Genomic DNA, 19103 nt, shown 5'->3' with positions numbered 1-19103 from the left:
GTTTGCAAAATGCTTCTTTTGGAATAAACATTTAACTCAGAAAGAAAGACGGTAACAAATACAATGAAACATTTCAGAAAGACAAAATGATGTAAAGCTGGAGATGGGAATAGTAACTTTTCAGAAATGTTTAACTTTTCCAGATATTTCATTATTAGACAATGTTTGAAAAGTCAGACTTTGGCAGGACGCTACATTCATTTCCTACCCAGTCGCAGCTTGCACGTAGACATCAGGCTTTGTCGCAGGCTCGCCTGGCAGAATACGCCCCAGAGAAAGGGGCAAGCGGCGCACAGCCAAACTTGCCAAGCAATTATGCAAAGATGGATGGGGTTTATGATCTCTTACAGCAACTATAAGGAATATCAGTCTCACCAGGGTACGATGTGGGCCTGACTCTTTTAAGCACTGGCAGGGGCTCTAGATCTGGTTCTTTTTAAGTCAATAGCAAAAGTTCTTGCCAGTACTGGGTCTCAGAACTTCATAAGGTTAAATTCAACAGCATTTAAATTCCTAGAAACTGAAAGCTTTGGACAGAATTAGAAGCTAGAAATTGATTTAAAATGTCTAATCTTATTAAGACTGATTAACGACAGATTAGTCAATGGTAGATGAGTCATCGCTTTGGAAACGCATAGTGCAAGAGAAGTGCATTGCTTTCTGAAACAACTGACACAGAAAAAGCCATAAAATGCATCTCAGGCTGCTCGAATATTTTGTGTAATGTGATTACATTAAATTCGGGATATTTTGAGCAAGATTTCCTTAAACAGCTTTTATGCAAAATGCAGCCTTTTAAAAGTATAATTGCTTTGGCTGTAGTAAGCAACAGATGAAATAAAGACAATGCCATGTTCCTTAGAAATTGCTACTACTTAAAGTATAGAGGGATAGTAAAACTGAAAGAAGGAAGAACGTGAAAGTCGGTACTAATTTTTGGAATAATCTGAACTTCCAATGAAGGATTCACAAGAGTGCAGAAAACAAAACGCATACATATATTTAATATGAGTATAAATCTGGCTTATGAATACAGACCGGTTTTTGAGAATGCAAAGGCCCTCCTAGATGTTTAAAAGAAATCCACTATTTCAGTACTTTTTTAAACTGCTTTTCTTTTCTCTTTTTTATTTGTGTTTGTTGTTTTTTTTAACCACACACCCAAGAAGGTTGAACCTTGAGATTCTGTGGCCAAATGTTTCATAAATATAAATCATGTTGCTGTGTATAGACAATCAGTGTTTATTCTCTATTCTTTTTCCTAGGCCCAGATGGAGGAATTCTCTCTGCTGATCAGTCATCTTTTCCAAAGAAAACAGTAAGTGAAATGCTGCTTTGTGCAACTGAGTTTATGTTTAATCCTGCCTGGTGACCAAGCAAATGTTGGTTGAGTACACACTTCCATCAGCTATGTGGGAAGTATTCTCGTTCTTTGCAAACTTTCAAGCAAAAGTATATTTCTTTATCCACATGTGAACAATTCCTTACAGTCTTCCAAGAGCCACATGACTTTTCAATATGATTACCATTCCCATAAGACTTATGTTGAATGAAAACCTTCATCCTGAATGAGCACTGATATATTTGACAGCAGCCCAGCTAACATCTGCAGTATGTTCACCCAGTGTGTTTAGAAGCCTTTGAAGGGTCTGAATAATGCTCCTTTTCTTGTTCTGCCACGCAAGGGATGTGATCCATTCCTGTATTTTAGGTTCTCTTACAAGGTTTTTTCTGTCTTGTGTATCAAAGGGAAAGAACAGGACTTGACACAGAATGTCTCTGTACTGATTTCCAAGTTGTTCTTGGATTTGAAGGGGGGGGAGCTCCCGTATGGCACAGGTCTAAGAGATGAACAAACCTTCTTTCTTTCAGATTTAGTCTAATTTCTAATCACTTCAGCTGTAAAATTGAAGTTTCCTAGGATCTGACCTTTTTGGATGCACAACTTATATATGTGTGTGTGTTTATGTATGTATGCATGTGTATTTCTCCAGTTTCACAGGGGTCAAATTTCACGCAGAGATTAATTTCTTTTTTAGATTTGCTGGAAATAATGAAGCTCTTAAATCCAAGTGCTGTAACAGCATCAGTCTTTTTTCATCCTGCAATGGGAGGGGAAGTAGTTAGGGCCTCTGAGTGTAGAAAGATTTGTGGCCTAAATAACATATTTGTAATAAATTGGTTTCCTTGGGTTATTCTTGGATGCTGCTTCCCAGAACACAGAGTTTATTGTCAAAATCTGCTTGCTCCATATATGCAATAATGCTTACAGTAAGTTTTGCAATCTTTAAAATGGATTTAATCAGTGAGAAAAATCTTGCATGCTTCTCTGGAGAATTACAGTCACAGAATAACGGAGGTTGCAAGGGACCTTTGAGGTCATCTAATCCAGTCTTCTCCTCAAAACAGGACTAGCTTCAAAGTTAGATCTGGCTGCTTAGGTTGCTTGTCCAGCTGAGCTTTTAATACCTCCAAGGACAGAGAGTCCACAGCTTCTCTAGGCACCCTGTACCAGTGCTGAACCACTCTTGTAATTTTTTCCACTTATCTATCTGGAATTCCTTTGCTGCAGCATGCGACTATTGCCTCTTTTCCTTTTGCTATACATGTCAGGGGAAAGTCTGGCTTCATCTTCTCTTTATTCCCTCTGTCAGCAGTGGGAGGCTGCACTCTCACCCACTGTTACGTAGCCTTTTCTTCTGCAAGTTAAGCAAACTCAGCTCCCTCAGCCTTGCCTGGTGCACCACGTTCCAGTCCCCCAACCACCTTGGTGACCCTCCACTGCTTTCACCCCAGTTAGTCCATGAGACTTTCTTATTGAGAGACCCAAAACTGGACAGAGTTCTCCATATGCAGCCTCACAAGCACCTCATGGAGGGCACTTTATTTCAGGGTTTTAAACAAGATCCATGGTGTTCTCTCATACATAGACACAAGCAGAACTTCTTTGTTTGCTGTGGCAAAGCTTCTGTACAGGTTGGTACATAGAAATTTGTGCAATTTCTTCAGGGTCATTTGTTTTGTTTGGGAAACAGCAGTTATCAGTATTTTGGCATACAATAAGTTACATTTTATTTGTGGGTTGGAGGATTCTCTTTTTATCACTCTCTGTTCCAAATTTGGCAGTTTTGGAAATCATTCTCTCTCTTGTATATAATTTCAGCCATCTATGGAAGGGCTATTGCACTTCAGTAAACAGCCTATTGCGATCTTTCTCTCAGACCTTCAGGACTTTTGATTTAACATCTGCCTCCATTTCCAAATTACACCTATTCACACATATTTGTAAATCTGAAAAAAAAAAGTTTTCCCCAAAATGCTGATACGCAAACTATTTGCTTTGCTTGCTGTCATGGATAAGCCAATTTCAACCCTCTTTCGAGGCTTTTGCTCTGACACCTTAAGATCTTCCACATCTTTATTTCCACATGTTGGTGCTTCCATCTTCCTATCTCTTCCTCTAATTCATTTTGGTTGTGTGACTTCTCATGCTGTTGATTTACAGTTCATCCTCTCATCCCTTCTGGCTCCAAGTCTACTAAACTGGTTCACCACACTTCCACTTTGTCTCCCTTAATCTATTACCCAAGGCTTATTGCCCTGTTAGCTTAGCAAAAGCCACTAAGATTTTCATTACTACTTTACCTCATCTCACTTCAGCATTCCGGCTGGCAACCTTTCAGTTTTTCTTTCTGAAGCCCATTAAAAAGGCATCTAATGCAAAAAAATCACAGCTGCTCTTTCACCAGGCTGGTCCTACACCACACCAACAAAAATTTCCTTCAAACCACTTACAGTTGCTCAAATGCTAATCTAACCCACACGCACCCTTCCTGGCTAGTTCTTGGTAGCCACTTTGTGTTAACCAGGCAAGTGGATGGACTTTTTTTATTGAGCACAACTTTTTTTATTGAGCATGCACTAACTTCATCTAACTTGCACTCTACTGCAAAAGCATAGATCTCACCTCGGTGACCCCGATATGCATTTACTAGTCATAATGTACTATTTAAAGGTATGAGGAGTTATTTGATGACTTTTCTCTGAAGGAGAAAGTGCTGAGTGTGTTGGAGAGGAAAAGGAATTCTGTTTTAATTCCCAGACTAGTAAAAAGGAAAAAGCTTCTCTTAACCCGGGTAGTTAGCCATTTTTCTTTTTTACAAAATTGGAATGTTTAGAAGAATGAATGTTCATCAGAGTGCTTCTTAAAAATATAACTATCTTTTTTAAAAAACAAAAAAACCCTTTCTCTTTGACTTTAGCAAGGAGTTCTACCAGGGACCCCTTCCCAGAGAATGAGATGCGACACAAAATAACACATGGCGTGGGTGGCACGCCATTCATGTCCTTCTCCTGGGTCAGGGCAAACCAATCCTAAAGTCTCTGATCCTTTTTCATATGCCTATATATTTCTCTGCAGTATATTTATGTATGCAAAGCTGCATAGCTCTAACAGGAGAGGCTGAGAGGGATGGATTCTGGTAAAGGCAGTTTGCAGCCTACTGGTAGGGCAGGAGCAGTCTGTCTCCTGAGCCAGCGAGTGCCTGGCCATATCAGCTGGCTATTATGGGAGAGGAAGTTATGATTCTGTCCTTTGGGAGCAAGACAGGGAATGGAGAGACGTAAAATATTTACAAACTACAGCTTAATAAATCTGTTTCCGTCCAACACAGAACGCTAACTTTTTTAAACTCTCCGTCCCCCAAGGGACAGGAAAGTTTCTTCATTTGTAGCTTTTTTCTCAGACAGTGAGCATGAGAGAAAACATTCTAGCTCTGTATAAAAATGGCAGCACAGAAATTATGTACCCATTTTATTACTGCCATCATGCATTACACATTTGGCTTCTCCAGATAATAGCCGTATTCATAATTCATACAGTCTGTATTTGAATATGCCACGAAGAAGGTATTTAAGGAGAAACTTCTCTGCTAGTCATAGCACAGCAATGTTGAAAGCGGGATGGGGTGTTGGTCAATGGAATGTCTCTGTTTTAGAAATGACACCTTATTATCAGGGCTGCTAGCTTCAAAATCAGGTGTGAATGCCCTGCAGGTATAATACCAGAAAATAAAATAGTATACCTGGCCCTTTTATGTAACACAACGTAAGTACAGATAGAGGAAGAGAAGTGATGATTCATTATCTGTTCATCCAAAAAACAAGACTGCTGATTCACATGCTACATCCTAACACTTCACAAGTCTAAACATATTCTTGACTATTGTCAAATCTCTTTAAAAAGATGCTGTGCTCAGGAGCGTGCCCATGCTTTCTGTCGTGGATCTTGTTCTAAATCAAAAGGTCTAGATCAGCCTTAGACTTATGGGTACGTAATGTCTCTTCTAATATGCCCTACTTCTACCATCCCTTGTTATAAGCTTTACAAGTATTATAGCATTAGTTTTGTCCTCTCTGTTTTTAAATGGCATGTAGAACTTTAAAAATACATAATATAGGTTATAGCACACTATCGCTTTTGTAAATTGCATTCCAGGCTCATGCTTGGGCCCTGTTTTTTTATGATAGTCATATACAAAAATGAAGGCAAATCAATCCCCCTTGCAGGTAAAGGTCATTCTGTTCATTCTGTTCAAGGCAGGCAGCTTCCTGGGCTCCAACTTTTTTTTTTACATCAGTTTGTTGAAATTAGCAAAACCTTCTTTCTACCATTTTTATCAAAATAAGGCATTCATCTCTATTTTGTTTAAACTATATAAACCTATTAGAGTTGGATGCAATGTTGATTAAAAACAACTGTGCCTAATGAAACTACAGATTTTCTGAAAAACATGAGACCTACTCCACTGTAAGCACATCGAACTAGCGTGAAGTGATGAAAAACTTCTTACCATATAAATATAGAAGGTCCCTGCCATTATTCGCGGGCTGGCATTTCCTATGATAGGTTCTCAGCTAAGTCAACAGAGATATTCCTCTTGCTTTCACAGGTCTTTGAGGTCCTCTGTTCTTAAGATCATTTCCTTTCTTTCTCCATATGAATTTGAAAGAGTAATTATACTCCTGAAGATTTTTCCCTGAACAATGTTACCAGAGTCCGTGTGTAACCCTTACAACGCAAGTAATAACAAGGGTGGAAACTCCCACTTGAAACTCCCACTACCAGTCTTTTCTTGATGGGGCAAGGAGATGCTTTGAAAGCCATTCAGTGGGATGTGCTCTGAGTTTTGAGACAATTATGCTTTCACTGTGCATCATCCCCACAGCCACAATAGTTTGCACAAATTTAATGAAGGACAAGGTTCCTTTGAGTACATGGGTTTCTGTACCATGTACGCATTATACACATTATACTGTGCCAGTATAATTCAATCAGTTTGACTGTCGATACCCAACACCAATCTGCAATCTGATGCAATGCTGAAAAGAAACACTGTAAAAACCCTGTGATAGTTTCAAGAAGTGTCGCCTAATATTTATTTCATCTGCCTGTATTGTTTATGGAAGAAGTGGTTCCACAGACCAGTTAAGCAAATCTGCTGCTTTCCCTGAATATTAATACTGCTGTACGTTTCACAGCTAAATTATGATGTTTTCATGCCTTATCAAAAGAGTCATATGGTCAAAGATCTGAAACAAGGAACTAGAGCAAGACTTTCTAGCAGGAGAGAAAGATATACCGTACTATATGCACTCCAATAACCTCTAGCCAAACTGCTGTAGAATCCTTTGAGCCACTGTTATGTCGCGCAATATTTTAACCGTTGAGTCAGCATACTTTTAGCAGGGTAAGACTACCGAAACGTATTACGACTCCATTGCTGATACACGGCATCATATCTAAAACCAGTTTTCTTCCTTTTTAAGTCTTATGAGTAGATGAGTTCAATTACCCACTGAGACTTCATTCTCGCAGATAATTGACTACTCATCCACCTTAAACTTGTCTTTGGTAGCCTGGCTCAGAAGGGAGGTGATGGGATGGCTGATGCAAAACATGTATGCATGGATTTAGAGTGGGTAAGAGAGATATGAGCATACACTCTGAGGAAATGCTTAGTTTGCTTTGGAATTATCTGTTAAATTTGGTCTAACTTGGAGCAGGAGGCAGAGAGCAGAAGGAAATGGTGATGGAAAAAATAGATGTCAGGCTAGGAAATAAGTTGTTACAGGCTTCATATCTCAGAGGCTTTGTTCTGGCTCTGAGCAGTGTCCCCGAATGGGTACTGATGCAGCACTTCGCTATGGTTTCCAACACTTTCCTCACAGGGGAACCAGAAGAGAGCGCTGCCAGTTCATGCTGGTCATTTTCTCCCATCACATGTCATAATTTAAATGTAACTTGTGCCAAGAAAGAACTAAGCAAAAATCTTTAGACGCATTGTCTAAATATGAAGGGAAATTTTATGTCTTCATAAATTCTGTATTTTCACTGCAGTTAAGTGTTTTGTAGGCACATTTGATTTTATCCAAGCATCACTACTCTGGCAGAAATACCCTCTTGGGTTTTGTTTTTTAAAAAAAACCCTTTCAGCGTCCTTGAGCAGTGCTAAGCACAAGGGCCCTAATTCAGAAGTGATGTTGGCCACTGCCCACCCTTTGCTCCATTCCCTTCGCCTTGTGCCTCAAGTGATGCAACACACATATTAGGAAAAGGTGAGAGCTAAAATGGTGCGTGACATTTTCAGAGGCACATTTCCCTGCCATCCCATTCCTCCCACTGCTCTTTTTTTGTCCCTGCAGTTAGAGGAGCTGTGCCAGTCCCGAGCATGTCTAGCTGCTGTGTGTGCCAGCCTCGGGGCCAGGCTCACACATCCGCACAGCAAACACTCCCCAGTGGAAAACTCAGCACTCGGTTGAGGCAAGGCACGTGTCTGGAGGGAATGTAACAGGGGACTCAACCTGCCTTTCTTGCCCTGAGGACATGAGGGGAAGGCATCAGATCCATCCTTGCCTCCTCTCACCTGTAGCTAACAGAAGACAGCCAAGAATTGATTCAGTGAGTCTTTCTAATTCGTTTTGGGTCGTGTCAAAGAGGTTTGCTGAAGGCGCAACAGGATTTCAGATGAACTTCTTTGCCCTGAAAAACGACTAAGAGCAGTCATGTTCTCTGTTACAGCTGAGAGGCAGCTTAAAAAGTTAGCAGGCTGTCAGCTCCAAAGTGGTGCCTCGCTGTAAGTGTGCTATTAGACTTGCCATATGCTAACATGTCAGATGCAAAAACAAGGTTTGCATGTCAGTGGGTCTGCTGCGAACGAGCTCCAGTACAGCAGCTCAAATGCACAACCATGAACATATCTTTTAAAGGAAAGGGGTCTAGATGAAATTCAGAAGCAATTTAAAAATAGGAGGGTGTTAGTTTCATACAGATAAACGTGGGAGAGTGATATAAGGCAGTAAACGGCACATAGCAAAGGAAAAGAACATACAAATAAGCCCCTGCAGGTCACTGTGGCCTTGCTTTGAATTACTTCTGAATTTAGCCTGGAATGTCAATGCCCATGTCAAGTCACTGTTTGAACACAGCACAACACATCAACATGCCCAAACTAAGCTGCAAACATAAAAACCAGTCCCCCTATCTCTGTCATATTTTTCCTTGTTAATCACTTGATGAATTAAAGCCTTCCAAAATTACGGAAGGTCTTTCCCTCTTCTGTGATTAAGCCCAAGAAAAGGTGGCGGTGTTTGTCTTTTCACAAACATACTTTTTCCTATAAGAGAAGCAATGTAAATTTTCCTATCAAGCAGCCACAAAGTGCAGAGAATTGTCACATACTGGTGAAAATATTTCCCCCCTGCCCTTGAAATTCTGACATTTTCTATATATTCACTGCTTTTTGTTGTTTGGCATTCTTAGTTAACGTTTATGCTAATGTTTCCATCCATTAATTTTAAGTGCCCCAGTATTTTACAAAAGATCAAGGTGCAAAATAACCTGCATGCAGTATTACAACGTAATTTCTTAGCTGTATTTCTAAGGTAGATTTTATCAAAACAAAAGCACCATTTTGGCCTAAAAAATCAAGATCTTTCACTGACATTAAATTTTTTGTTTGAAACTTTTTAACACATAATGCATGTCATGTTTGTGTTGGTTTCTCTTCACTCAAATTCTTTTTCCCTGAAGAGTGGGCAGAAGGCAGGGTTTCCAAATGGCACAGACTCTGTTCCAAGATATAGCAGAGTGCTTGGCATCAGAAGTCAAAAAAGCAGCAGAATTTGCCAGTACTCACCATAAGCACATATCTAGCTGCTTTACACAACTCCTCCCAATATAGATACAGGGGTGCTATATCAAGCTTTTACACAATTTAAGTTTGGAAGCTCTGGCTCGGGAGTATAGTCACCCAAGCCTTCACATTTGTGCTGGGATCAACTGGAGCAGAAGCAGAGATTTAAAAGAGGACACTGGCACTTTGCCTAACAAAAAATAACTGCCAATAAATCCTCTGTCTAAAGTATTTGGACAAAGCGTAACTGAGAAATTAAAAAAAATCTGTAACCGGGCAATTTCAAAATACAAACATAGACTATCTTGGATTCCTTGTTTCTTTGTAAAGAAGAAATATATTTCTGAAGTAGTTCAGAAACTAAAGGTCACATCTGATTCCTTAGGCTTCTCTTTCCTAAAGGATGATCCTCAGTGTTGTCCCAAGCTGACTTCTGTCCATACATACAGACCTCTAGCTTGAGTAACACTATGAGTTTGGCTTGTGTGGGAGCATAGCTTGGAGTTCATGCATTTCTGATGCTCAGAACAATATTAATAGCAAGGTTATGACTAGTTCTGGGCTCCTCAGTTCAAGAAAGACAAGGAACTACTGGAGAGAGTCCAGCGGAGGGCTGCGAAGATGATCAAGGGAACGGAGCACCTCTCTTGTGAGGAAAGGCTGAGAGACCTGGGTGTGTTCAGCCTGGAGAAGAGAAGACTGAGAGGGGATCTCATCAATGCTTATAAATATCTAAAAGGCGACTGTCAAGAGGATGGGCCCAGACTCTTCTCAGTGGTGGCCAGCGACAGGACAAGGGGCAACGGGCACAAGGTGAAACACAGGAAATTCCATCTCAACATGAGGAAAAAACTGTACTTAGAGGGTGGCAGAGCACTGGAACAGCCTACCCAGACAGGTTCTGGAGTCTCCTTCTCTGGATATATTCAAAACCTGCCTGGATGTGTTCCCATCCAACCTGCTGTAGGTGAACCTGCCTTGGCAGGGGGGGTGGACTAGATGATCTCCCAAGGTCCCTTCCAACCCCTTCCATTCTGTGATTCTCTGACAACTCCATTCTGCCGATATAACTACTTGGGTGGTTCTAATATTGCTTCACAGCATGTTTGCTTTTACTTAACTCCTCTGTCATTCTTAACTCTTTTACCATACCTACAGTGAACTCTTCTACCATCTCTACAGGTGAATAACCTCCATAAAAAAGACAAAACAGTTCTATGTATCTATGTATTCTGCTTTGAAAGAGTCCACACAGCAGTGCTGTACTCCTTGTCCATCTTCAGTCCATCTTGCCCCCTCAGGAGTCACTTGCAGCCTGCAGCCTTTGTGGCCTCAGGTGCTGGACTCAGCACTGTGAGGGACCAGCTCACACCATCTCTTAGCCTGTGCTTCCAAGCTGGCATCTGACTGACAGGATTGTTGCTTTAGACAGTGGTCCCAGGGCAGCCATTAATGCATAATTGATGTTTAGCCAGTATGGTTTCCCATAGCTTTTGTCAGCAATGTCAGTAGCATGAATACTTGTTTAATTTCTTACTGTACTGAAGCATAATGTCTCTGATTCCATATAAGAACTGGTTCTTCTCTTCAGAGGCTTATTAAATACGCCTTTTAAGGATGTTATGAGCTCAGCATCAAAGTACATTATAAATCTGTCCATAGATAAATTAAACAGGGCTGAGGAATGTTAGCTAAGGGAATCTATAGTAAGATTTATTTATTTCTCTATCCCTTGTGCCAGTGCAGAACTTCAGGCCTCCCCCAGCAGAAATGCCTGGCCCAGAAGCAAAGCCTTTGGTTTCTTTTCCTATCCTAAAGGGACTGGCAGTTAGCCGGCTTATTTAGTAAAGCATTTAGGTATATTTCTAAACTTCCCGTACGCGGGTACCTCTATGTAAGTCAAAATGACCTTTCAAAATGCTGTAATACTTTGCTAGCCAGAGCTTGGCCATCTGGGAAAACAATCGCTGATCCAGCTCTTAGCCAGCGTGGGCTACAGTTACAGGACTGTGTGAGACCTCTACTAAAAGCAAAGCAATTCTCCCCCAGCAGCTGGTGCTGCCGCGCTGTCAGATGCAAGGGACAGTTTGGACTTCCTACTCTCCATGAGGTGAATCCACCTTTCCAGAGGTGGTGCCCTCTCTGTGTTACCTGAATAGCTGCCAAATGAGAATAGCTCAGAAAAAAAGTATGATTTTATTTGGTTCCAAGTTCATTTTACTAAATGCTATTTTGTCTAAATTGAAGGACTCCCAAGACCTTCGGATGTTTCTGTATTGTCATCATTCTGTCTTGGATAAAATGCTAGTAGCATGAGGGCAGGCATGTATCAGTTGTTCTGATAAGAACGGTCTGCACTTTGGTCACTCAAATCTTTGCTAAAGCAAGCAGACTTCTTTCAGATCACTCAATCGAGGTATAAAATGGGAACCTGATATTCCTAATAGAATTATTAGATACTGTTATACTCTAAAGTGTCTAAAGAGAGAAGAAAGTCCCTGAGCTGTTTGTGTACTCTCCTGCATATGCTGTCATAAGTTCTACAGTGCTTTGCACCACCCTGAATACATGGCTGACACTACGGACTTTGCTGGTTGCGTAAAACTAACTCAAATTATAAAATTTATTTATTTGCCTCCAATTAAAGATCCCTAGTAACCAGCATGCATTCCATATAATTTTTTTCAAGGAACATCATTTATCTTGGAACAAATACAAACGAGGCCAACTTCTGTCCGGTACTTATCTGTTGCACAGGATTTTTGTTTACAAGCTAAGGGGCCCACAAAAACGGCTGGGTCCTATGTCCTCATCTACACCACAAGGGCTATTCTGGTCCACACTGAAGAGTTTCCGTACATGGACAATATCAAGAAAGACAGCAGCAGCTCTGCTGCATGAGCTGTCCAGACAACAAAGAAAGGATCATCAGGGAAATTATTTCTGAAAAAAAACCCCAGTTACTAACCTACTGGGAGAAAGCTGTTACATGCTTACGGGACATTCACTTTGTGTGCACATATAATGTGTGCAGTGATAGCATTTCAGATGTCTTTAAGGTTTCAAGATCTTAATCATGCCCACTACCTCCACACCAATCCAATTTTCCATTCAGCTGTTCTGTTTCCAGTTTTGAAATTGTTTGGGTTATGAGGTAGGTCTGGAAAGTAAAATAGGCTCCCACTGGGCACATACTGGTGAAGTGAGGTCGGAGACTCCTTCAGCTAAGTACTTTGAGATCCCATCTCGAAGACGAAAGGGCCTGGCCAGATGAGGAAAAGAAGTGAAAAGGAAAGAGAGAAGGATGACCACTCACTCTCCTGGAGGGACTCCAGAGTGATAGAACCTGATATATATTTAGTTTTAACCCCAAGTAACCTTGCTGTTGAAATAACATCCTGTGTAACTTCATCTTAACAGCAATAATTAGCATTTATGTAAGTCCATAAAGTAAAAAGGGCATAGTTTTTCATTTTATAGAAATGTATTTTGTCACCTTTAAAATACAAAAAAGATTACTTTTAAATACATTTCCCAGATAACCAAAAAACCCATGACATTAAGGATTACCCTATACACTCAAAAATGTTGCCATCTAAAGAGGAATTTATCAGGTGTTAGGCACTGGCTGTACTGGCCAAGTACACAGCGGGTACATGCTACACTAAATAATCACGGTCCCAGGTGAAATACAAGTGCTACTATTTACTATTTTTAGGCACTGTGTAACTGTGATGTTGAGAGTGACCATAAGGCAACACTTCAACAACCAAGGTATGTTCCATCCAAGGAAAAAAAGCAGTAATTTTCTGGAATGAATGGGTAAAATGGTTTTCCATGGATCAACAAAGACATAAGTTACTGTTATAAGGCTTTCTGTAACCTATGCAGAAGAAACATCTCAGTTGCTTGTAAAGAATTACAGAAAGAAGTAGATCACCAAAATAATCCTAGAATAAACTGTTTGAATAAAGCACTCAAAATTTTCCCTCCCTTGCTGTAAAATCCAAAATCCAAAAAAAAAATTTCTATATACATAAATGAATGGTGTATTGCCATTTGTTTACATCACTCAACTGTGATAGAAAGCAAGAATACTTAATTTGCTAATATTTTCCCTCCCCTTAAATGTATAATATTGGCAATAAACAAAGCCTACCAATATACTAACTCTTCTTTCAATTAAAAAAAAAAAAAAATTTAAATTGCTTTACACATGGGTTTTGTGTGCGTGGCACTGATGCCCAAGACATTTTACTTTTAAAATGTTTTAACAGCTATTTTTAGCAGGCCATTGAAAGGGAATTAATTCACTTCTCTACTTGATAATTCTGTGAACCTGCATGTAGAAGGTAATCTCAGTGAAAATATAAAAATTACAACAGTTAAACAGTTTGAACTTTGGCAGTGTATCAGTACTTGTAGCTGGTAAGGTCTCTTGCAACATACCATTCATCTGTCAATGAATTAGTGGAAATTAAGAATTATTCTTTTCTTGCAGCCTACGGAGACGTAACACAAAAAAAACCCACTGCTATAGAGAAAAGTCAGTTTGTTATTGTGTTTCAGTGTCCATCCCTGTGCTAAATACACCGTGAATCTTTGACGTAATGCACTCTAGTGTAAAAATCCAACAAACCCTTTGTAGAGCATCAGGGAAACTGTTGGAAGATGTTTTTCTTGCACACACTTAGCCAGGTAATACACCAAAAAAAATAGAGACCTACGTGGCAGAGTCTCAAAATGAAGCCAAATTAATGACTTTTAATTCAGTTTTGCAATATAGTTGCCTCTTAAGACAGTTCACACATAGAAATATTTTAGAACTTTTTGACCAGCCAGGGTTTTGTAAGTTTTGTTAGACCCAATTCTACATTAAATTTAAGGTATAAACAGTCATTGTGTTACTTTGCTTCAGTCTGAGAGGTCTGATAAACAGATTCTGTCAGGAACAAATAAATGAAATAGAAGATGTCCCTTAAGTGAGGATTAGCTCCTTAAATGCAGCGTTGCTGCCTACCCTGCATTCAGGTAGGAATGCAAATATATTTACCTAGTAAAAGTCTGAGTCTTTTGAGATTTATCTGTTACAGGCAAAAATATCTTCGGATGCAGATTTTAAACCTTGCTTGAAGGAACAGAAGAATTGTTTTAACAGATCACAAAACTTTTCTTCTCCAACATATCTGGCAAAATGTACTCTACCCTTCTTGAGACATTATTACTGATTACAGTAAGTGATAAATGTTGGAAAAATCACACCAAAGGAGAAGTTTCTAGTTGTCATGTGTTGGCTTAGCTCCATGATAACTTATGCTTAGCAGGACATAGACATAACTGTGTTCACTTCTCATAATCCTCCTTTTTTTAAAAAAAAAAATGACTGCTTATTTTTGCTGGGTTTGACTGCCAATTTGTGACCATTAGAGTTTGATTCCAATAACCTTTTGAACCTGTTTCTTATTTTCTGTTGCTTGATTAAAAATCTGTATAAATAGATTCTTCACAGTAAGTCTTAGGATTTTAATGTTTTCATATCTGATTTTAATACCACTGTAATGACATTCCTTCTTTTCATCACCATTCCTCTTTTCAATCAGTGTTGTGGACTACTTTTCAGTGGGAGTCTTCCACTAGAAATGTTGAAATTCATTGGATTTGATCATTATTACTTCATGGTGAAACTATAATTACTTCTTGAACCAAGTAACTGTGTTGCTTAGGCTTAAGTCAAGAATAGCCTCTTTTTTTCTTTTTTTTTTTTTTTCCCAGACTGTGGAACTAGCTGTTCCAAGAAGCTATCATGTGAATTGTTGAGAAATTGCCTCTCAAAGATTTGTCCTGAAATAACATTTTGCCAATCTACATGCAAGTAGTTGGGCCAGTACACTGCCACTTTTTAAAAAAACATTGCACTTAGTTGCCTTTTTGCTTTCCTTCACACTCTGTGTGGTATTTACATTACATACTATAGGCAACCTATTTAGATATCCAAATTTAAAGTATACGCTTCTTATACCATCAATGGAAAGAGGTAGTGCTTCAGAGAGCAATTAAGTGAGAAACCTACCTGCTTTCTTAATTACTTGGAAGACCTGGACACTTCTGTTAAATGCCCAGGATAGATTGTGAAAATGCCTGAACCTCCCCAAAGCCTTTTTTTTTTTTTTTTTTCAATTGGGACGGGAAACTAATACTCAAATCTGTTAAAATTATGTCACTTGAACTACAATTTAAATGCATGGAAATTCTGTCACTAGTTCTTGCTCCTCTGAAATTTTCTCCCTCTAAGATGACTTTTCCAAGAGAATTACTATTCCCATCTCAGTCAGTTCCAGACAGATTATAACCTAAGTAGCTCACTTCTTCTTTTTTTTTCTTTCAGTCAGTTCAGAAAAGCTGAATATGTCATGGCTAGATAGACATTCTAGTTTGTCTTTATTTATTTTTAGCTTTTACATATTATTGTACCTATTTGAGACATAAATGAATCTGTTTTGCTAACATTCCTAGTCAATGCTGATCTTTGGCCCTACTGTTCCTCTGCTACTTGTAGCTTTATTCCTAATAACAAATAACAATTTCCCAGGTCTTTGCCATGTTCCCATGCTGGCAGCCCACGTAATTCTGTTTTGCACATGTGCAGTCTTTGCTTTTAAAAAAGCTCTCTTTCCTCCCAGGCGTGTTCCAGGCACTAGAGAAAAACAAACAAAAGCTCCCTGTAAGACATGTCTCTGTCTAGTCATCTTTGACAGTGAAACTGGAATCATTCTAAAGAAATCACAAGGGTCCTGGGCTAAAGGCTTTTTTTTCTGTGTATCTAGCTTCCATGAACTCTCACAGACTTATCTGTGCTTCTGGAGTCAGGATCACAAGCTTCTCCCTACCACTAAAAAGAATCTTCTCTAAATGTATCATGTGAACTGTCATCTCCACAGCTGGTCACCAAGCTGCTGAAGAGTTCTCTTGGTTGCTGCATACACAGACACAGTATTTCGATAACTAAATCGCCTACCATTACAGCTTGTCAACAACTCACGGTGTATCCACACCTCCCAGAGGGACCGCCTGGCTCTGTGTTTGCTCCTTTCTGCAGTGCTCAGCCTCTCAGTGGTTCACTATCTCCAAATCTCCTTTCATCTATTTTTTTTAAATCCATTTATTATTCCAGAACATTTTAGATTTATTCCGCTTTACCCCCATCTGCTGGTAAAAGAAAGCTGGCACACATAACGTGCCATTAACTACAGATGAATGACTGGCAGAGAAAGGAACTTGCTCCTGCTTAAAATGAGCAGCCAAAGTACTTGGTAGATGTGATGAGAAGGGGAAGGGAGAAAGTAAGTTCCTTTAAAGATCTGGTTGTACAAACATTCACTGTTGTACAACCCGTACTGCTTTGATTTTGCAGTGAGCTCTTATCTCCTAAACTGAAATAGAAAAAGTAGCTTGTACTGAGAAAGTTTCTAATTGTAGGTTTTAAAATTTAGTAACTAAACAATAGACCACTTCTGTTTCCCTCTGAAATTACATGTTTTCTTTAGAGGCATGTTTTATTATTTCCTGGTGTACCCCATTAATTACTATTGGTTGTAGGTTTTTTCCCCCGAGTCTCATTTGGAAATACCTCAAATGGAATAAATTTTAAAACATTTTTCCTTTGGAATAAGCTACATTTCTGAACACTTGAAATGTCCTATTAATTCTAGCATTTTACTTTGCTTCCAAGAGTAAGACAAACTACTGCAGGGACCAATTAGAGCTGAGAAATCCTCACAAAATGAAGGGCTGACAGCCAAAAATCCTAAATCTGATGGACTGCCTTGCAGATCTGCATGGATAATGCCTCTGCCCATAAGCAAACTTTAATCTGCTAAGCAGAAAGGAAAAGGGTTTATTTTCAAGGATGCCTTATTTTGTCCATACCCAACAGTCCCTTTTTTTTTTTCTTCTTCTCTTTTTTTACTCTTTCTTTTTCTCTTTTTTTTTATTTTTTCTTTCTTTTCTTTTTTTTTTTTTTACTTTTTCTTTCTCTTTTCTTTTCTTTCTCTTTTCCTTTTTGCTTCATTTCTTTTCTGCCCTCTAGCGACCAACCAAGCGTGTTTCTAAATAAACTGTTTAAGCACACTTCAAAAATACTTTCATGTAACTATTAGGCCAGGTCATGCCACTAACATAAATGTGCTGCAAAGGTGGAGGCTATAGGTATATCACAAATCACACAAAAAAAAAAACCCAGCAGTCAAATGTTTCCAAGCTGTTAATGGCTGAACCTCTCAGGTGATGCTAATAATAGGTGGGTTATAACACCCTGCTTCCTCTAGAAAAATCCCTACCACATATATTGGGAGGGATTTGGCATATATTTCAGCTATGGTTTTCTAACCATCCTATTGCATGGAACACTGAAGGAAGGCACTGGATTTTACAGATTTTTTTTCTTATAAAATAAATAAAAAGTAGATTTATGTGATGTGGATCTCAAAAGTCAGTGAGAAAGCTATTAATACTTCAATCCTAAAATATGCTGAAAGTCTTTGACTCACTGAATGCAAGGCTAATTGAATCCTCCTCTTACAGTATAATATTTTTAAAAACTATTTTCACAGAGACCTGTCATAGTTTTACACTCAAACTATCAGGAAGCCCTACTGGAAAAGGAAGTCAGGCTACAGGTAATTCAGAATAATAGTATCTCTTAGGTATAATGATGTGGAAAGAATGAGGAGTTTGTTCATTTTAGATCATGCTCTCTATAATCCTGCTCTTTTCTAACTGGTTTGTGGGTTTTTTTCCATTAGCTTTTGATCATTGCTTTTGCCAAGGAAAGAAATATAGAGTTTATTTATAGTGAACTAGTGAAATTTTTTTCTACTTTTAGACTTCTTTAGAAGACTGGGGAGCAGAACGTGTCTGTTATTTACTCAGGTATTTATACTTGCACAGTCCCTTCTTCAGTTTTGAAATGGAAGCAGCCAAGCTAATGCATTTTCTACTTCTGCTGCAGGCCTGAGGAAGGGCTTATGAACGCAAAAGCTTGTATATTTTTCCCAGCTATGCTAACGGAGCTAATAAAAGATACAAATGGCAGCACTGCAGACCTTGTTTTCAGTCTGCGGAGCCTACATGTAGAAAGGGCAGTTTTCGTCATGCATTCTTTGGAGATGTTGGGAAGGTCTGGGATGGCTGCAGGCCTATGAGCCACATTTGATGATGGTTTATGCCGGAACATTATGGCCACATGCAAAGCAGTGGATGAATTATGTATGTGTGACAAAGCTGACAGAGGGACTCTGGTCATAGCCTGACTTTTCCCTGCCTGCTGAGCACAGCTTGTAATAGAAGTGCTGATAGGGAGAAAAGCTGGTGGGATGACAGAAAATACCCATGACCAAGGCATCATGTGTTTGTCAAAGCAGGTGGTTTCCATCCCTGTGCTGGCTGCATTCTTCTGTCCCCCTTTTACTGCGGCTATGTGTAAATTAGTAAACTAAACAGTGCCAGGACATAGACGCAGACATTGGACCTTGACCTCTTACTGTAGCATGGTTTTGGCCTGGGACAGATAGTAGTCTCCCCATAAAAATTCCTGGGCACAGTTTAGGCATTAGCACGGATCAGGGACAGGCAACGTGGCTGTAACCGCCCTGTTTCAGAGACAAGGATGTTTAACAGAATGGAACTGACTAATCTGTGGAAATTACCAGATGCACCTCTTTCCTGGTTCTTAGGCCATTTAATTTACTAGTGTAACAATCGCCTGCAAGTTCAATTGAGTTTGGAGGCACTTATCTTTCCTGCCTTTGGAACAGGAACCTACTGACCCTATCCAACTGTTTGGAAAAATAGTGAAATGAGTGGAAAAATAGATTTCAAATTTACCCAACAAATTCTCTAGCTCGTCCCATC

Source organism: Charadrius vociferus, unplaced genomic scaffold (assembly GCF_000708025.1).
Source record: "Charadrius vociferus isolate BGI_N301 unplaced genomic scaffold, ASM70802v2 scaffold436, whole genome shotgun sequence".
In the NCBI taxonomy this organism is placed as follows: domain Eukaryota; kingdom Metazoa; phylum Chordata; class Aves; order Charadriiformes; family Charadriidae; genus Charadrius; species Charadrius vociferus.
The sequence above is the reverse complement of the archived record's forward strand: the minus strand, read 5'-3'. Positions refer to the sequence as shown.